Genomic DNA, 5,768 nt, shown 5'->3' with positions numbered 1-5,768 from the left:
TTGATAGCAGAAGATCCACCAGTGGATATGCTTTTATGATGTTTGGGGGTGCAATTAGTTGGATGAGTAAGTGGCAAGCTATAGTTGCTTTGTCTACTATAGAGGTAGAGTACATGGCAGCTACTCATGCTTCTAAAGAGGCCATTTGGCTTAAGAGATTGTGTTTTGATATTGGTTTTGATGTTGGACATATTACTATCTATTGTGATAGCCAAAGTGCTATCTGTTTAGCAAAGAATGCTACTTTCTATGCCAAAACAAAGCATATTGATGTACAATATCATTTTGTTCATGATATGGTGGAAGATGGAAAGGTGAAGTTAGAAAAGGTTGCAACTTTCGAGAATGTTGTGGATGCACTGACAAAGCCAATGAATGCTGAGAAGTTCAGTTGGTGTATTGGTTCTATAGGCCTTGGGCCCTGTGCTGTGATACAGTAGCTCCTGTAAGGTCTTCGTCAAGTGGGAGATTTTTGGGATAAGGTGACTCAACCTTACCATAATTTATTGTTTTATTTATGCTTTCATGGAAAGTTGCTAAATAAAATTGGATTCTTCCACAAGAAAAGACTTGGAGAAGAAAAATAGAAATCTTCTATTTTTTGTTGATTTATTCTATAATGCTTTGTTTTAATGTAAGGGTGTGCATAAGGAAGTTTCCAAAATAAGTTATGGATGCGTTGAATGTAGATGCTTTAGAAACTGTTTCCTCTTGTACGAAAACTCTATAAGGCATTGTTGTAGAAAATGATGAGAGTGTGAGCATTGTTTAAAGAGCATTGTTATGTTGTCGAAATTGTTCTGGATTTGATATCACAACTGAATACTCTTGGAGAGTTGTGGCTCTAGAGATTGTATTGTAATTGTTGTTGCTGATAATTCAATTCAGTCTGGCTTTGGAGTGGTGGGTTTTTTCTAGAGAAGGGTTTCCCACATATATCTTGTGTTCTGTGTTTATGAGTTGAATCTTTCTGTATTTATTTATTTAGCTTGCAGTAGTTTAAGGTTTTGTGAGATAAATTTCAGCATCACCTCTCCTGTTAGATTTAGCATTTGGAAGTGTTTCTGCACTTAGGCTTCCTTTCACAGATTAATTTTAAAAATTGTGTATCACAAGCGAGGATGTGTTCATTATGTTCATCTCTGGTTGTCACACCTTGTTGCATAATTTAATTGATTAGCATAATGTATTCAGCATAACACTCCTTTAGTCTTCATAGCATAATGTTCTGAAAACTTTATGAATGGGTCCATCTCAAGTCAACTAGGAACAATTGGATGTTCCAAAAAATTGAAACTAATTATAGGAAAGAATGATTCAACCAACTGATGTGTTAAAACTTGTGGGAGTCTCTTGTTTCCCCAAGACAATAGCTTATGAAAGGGGCACATAAATCTTTAATAGTGAAAATAATGATTTACATTCTAAAAGAGTGTTTTATGTACTGTGTGGAAGTGTAACTACAATCAAATGTATGCTAAAACATAATGCACTAGCCAATAAATACAAACAACTTGAATATTGATTTAAGAGGAAGATTGTTAAATCCTTCTCGGCTAAATTTGTAGGTTAAGCCCTTCCAAGAGAAGCTTGGGAGTCTAGTCCTACAATTCTCTCTTCCATTAAAAAAAAATATTTTTCAAATGGTTTGATATAGCTCTCCTCCATTTCCAACCTTTAAAATCTCATACAAAATTAGGAGCATCCCCTACCTCAGCAATTATACTTTCAGGATTAGTTGCAATTTACCAAGAGTAAGAGTAGCCTAACGATATTACAATCTTGTGGATAAATTATTTTTCTAGAGATGTCAGAACATGGTTCGCTTAACTAGCAAGAGCCATCTAACACAGGGAATTGTCCAAGTAATCACTATTGAAAAAAAAATTCTTTGCTTCGTCTTGTTGAGATGATGAACAAACCCTATCATCTACAATTTTATTATTATTACAATGAATTTTTAAACACATCTTTACAACTTCCTCCTATTTAACAAGAAAATAAACTCAGATGTTTCTATAATATTGGTATATATTTCAAAAGTAGATAAAAAAATATGACATCCAATGATAAGCTACATTATCTGGAGCATGCAGGAAGGTTTATGCTGTGATGTTGGACAATTGATTAAAGAAATCTGCCCATATAAACTATTAAGACTTACTAAAGATTTATGCATTTTAGAAAAAAGAAATATAGTATAGAGAAGTTGAAAAATAACTAAAATTGAGATAGGTCTTAAAATATCATTGATTATAAAATTAAATGCATTGAGTTTTTCTTTCAGAAAATACTTCAATTTGAAATTGAGAAACAATAATAATAATGAAGGTATATTGAATTTCAGTTTGATTAGAAAACCAAAAACCATCTTGACAAAGGTCCCCAGTCTAAAGTTTTGTAAAGAAATTGAAATCAATGGCAGTCTCTTTCAAGGAGGTGTAATTTCAAAACCAATTTCTTAGTAACATGTAGTAGTAGAACATTTAAAATAAAACACAAATCAAACAAGTTCCACCACGGGGTGGGGAAATCGAGCGATGCCTCCACCCCCATCGCCATCGCTGGGAGAGTGGTGGCGGGAAGCTTAGGAACATGGCATGTGTGAGTGGCGACTTGAATAAGTGCACCTCTGGTGGCAGCCTCTAGGTGTCATGGTATCAACTGAGGCATTTGGAGGTACCCTGGCAATAGTACAAGGGGCATTTCCCTAATGATTAAGAAGCTTTTGAAGATGGGCCACCTCCAGGGCCAAGTTGTTGCCTTGCACTTGAATTTGCATCATTACATTATTTAAAATGTATGCCTTAGTGTACATAGCAATATTTATATCAAGAAAATTGTGAATGAAAAGAAAAACATTTATATCTTTCCGCAGAGTGAACAAAATCTCCATCCTGAAGGTATGTCAAACCTAGGTAAATTTTTTAGGGATCTTGGGGGAATTCCCCAAAATAGCCATGTGCCAAGAAAATGGTTCAGTCCAAAATGGCTTAAAAAATCATGAATCTAGTGCCAATAATTTTGAGCACATCTACAAAACTAGAAGATATGCAAGAAAGACTTTGGTTGACCACAAAATGGACACCTAGGATCTAAAAACCCAATATTCTTGAGCCGAGGCCCAAGGGGAAGACCTTGAAAAGCTAGGCATCAAGCAAAGTGGACAATCTTAGGCTCTATAATGGCACTCCAAATAGTGTCAAAGCGCTTTCTCCATTGAGAAAGGGAAGATTGCAAATGTCATCTTTGATTGAGTGTATCCACCATCGACAGATGGGGAGAAAGCCATCTATAACCCACACTTGGTTTGTAGCTAGTGAAAGGAGTGGCAAGATACCACTTCTAATACGTCCACCAAGGTCCAACAGACTGGATGCCCACTTTATGAATTAAGTGACCTAGAATTGTGAAAAGCAATAATTCAAAAGTCTATCGATCTAAATGAGCAAGATGGTACTGGACTTGCATATCTTCCCATGATCTGAGACTCATGGAGACCCTAGAGAAAAGATCTTTAGGACTCTTGATGCCTCGTTTGAAAAAATGCAAAGCACAAGAACCTTGAGTCTTGGCTAGGGGAATACCCTGGATGAAAAATAGGGGAGACCACCAAATGTTCTGCTAGTTAAAAGAGAGTCCATCATGGAACTCATCACTAGACTAGTGAGGCCAAGGCTTAATAGCTTTCGAAGGTTTCCATATGATCTTGATAAAAAAAGAGCCTTGTATGAGCATGAGTTCTTGCATGATGAGAAGGGTTTGAAAGCCAATTCCCTTCCATCTAGGTTTGTTAATAGGAAACCCAAAGGAAATGCAATGTCGAACCAAAATCTTCCAAGCTTCATCTCTAGTGATAGCACAAATGATCCATTTGGCACATAGAGCAAGGCCTTGCTTTTGTGTGGAGAGAAGGCCAAGGACTCCATACTCTTTGGGGAGACAACAAAAGTCCTAAGCAACTCTGTGAAAGCCATGATGATTGGAACCATAAGCCCAAAGAAAATAATGGAGCAATCACTCTAATTTCTGATAAGAGGCTTTTGAAGGAGCCCAACAAGAAGAATAATAGACATGTGTAGTAGCAAAAACTTTAGAGAAAATTTGGAATTTTCACACAAGAGAAAGAGGTTTCATAAGCCAATAATCCAACTTCTTACTAATCTTGGCAAGCACAACATTCCACAGATCCACGGGTGATGCTTGAAAGTCAAAATGAATGCCTAAAAAGAAAAAAATCTCCCCATGAGTGACCCATTTTCATTCAAACTGGTTAAGCCAAGGTGGAGTTGGCAAAAAAGACCGGCAATAATATAGTGTTTTAGGCCATTGAATAGTAGAGCCAGAGGCTTGACAAAAAGTGTCAAGGCAATTCAAGACATTATTGATGTTTTCTTCATCCTCAAAATGAGTGAGAAAGGAATCATCAACAAAATGACCATTGATCAACTGGGAAGAGGATTTTGGTAAAGAGATGTCATGAACCAAACCTAAGGACATGAAGTGAGCTAGCAAGTAACTAAACCCTTCAGCAATATGGACATAATGTGCTGGAGCCAGAGGGTAGCCTTGCTTGATGGAATAGAAAAGTCCAAAGGCATCCGATTGGGAGTTATTGATGGTAATGCAAGCATTAGCATCTCTAAAGAGCATCTCCATAGATTGCAAGAAATTGAGACCAAAATCAAGAGCCTCAAGCATAGCCAAAATGAAAGGCCATTCGATCTGGTCATAAGCTTCAACAAAATCAATTTTCAAAAAGACTGTTGTTTGCTTGGACTTGCGAGCCCACTCCATACCTTCCCAGACAAAAATGATGTTGTTAAGAATATATCTAGATTTGATAAATCCATTTTTCTCAGGCCGCACAATTAAAAGAAGGAGATGGCCAATTTTGAGAGAAATTGCCTTAGCAATAATCTTATATGACACATTAAGAAGGGTATCAGGCCGCCAATTGAAAATATCCTCAAGATCTCCAACTTTAGGTATGAATTTACTGTTTCCTTTTTTGATAATAGCTCCTAAGCCTTTACAATGATAGGCTTCAAGATAATCTTTTTGCAGATCGGGACCAATATGTACTCCTAGAGGTGTTTGTAAAATCCATAAGGAAACCCATCACACCCAGGAGATCTATCATCTGCCATGGAGAAAATCACCTCTTTAAGGTCTCAGAGGGTAAGAAGTTTCTCCCAGAAAGCATGTTGCTCAACTACTAGGTGGTTTGGAGTAACAAAAATACACTTTCTGAGAGTTTCCTCCTGAGCAACAGAATTTCCCTGCAAGGAAAACATGTTTTCATAGTGATGAAATGCTTGTAGGATGTCAGGGAGACTGGAGAGAACAAAAGTGCCTTGTTTGATTTTTTTATCCCAAAAGTGGTATGATGGGTTCAAAGATCTTAAAAGAACTCTTTTGAAGTTTTATCACCAACCTCCAACCAATGAAGGCGAGCTTTTATGTGGATATCTTGAGCAACATAATTATTCACAACCTATTTTTCATGGAAAAATTTGGCAAGCTGAATTTGCAAATCAACATCAAAAGGGTTGAGGGTGAGAGCCTCAAAAGCTTTTTTGAGAGTAGTGGTAGTGGATTCATAAGACCACCAACTGCCACCCATAGATGTGTAGAAAGTGAGCAGTTCTAGTAATGACATCATTCCACCTTGAATCCACCCTATCTAGGAGTGCAGATGTGGCTCCAAATTCCAAACACATAGGATATAAGCAATAGTGGAAGCATGCATCAATACTGACGTGTTG

Source organism: Cupressus sempervirens, chromosome 9, assembly GCF_028749045.1.
Source record: "Cupressus sempervirens isolate cs-2001-9-10 chromosome 9, ASM2874904v1, whole genome shotgun sequence".
Taxonomy (NCBI): domain Eukaryota; kingdom Viridiplantae; phylum Streptophyta; class Pinopsida; order Cupressales; family Cupressaceae; genus Cupressus; species Cupressus sempervirens.
This window is presented reverse-complemented; position numbering follows the sequence as displayed.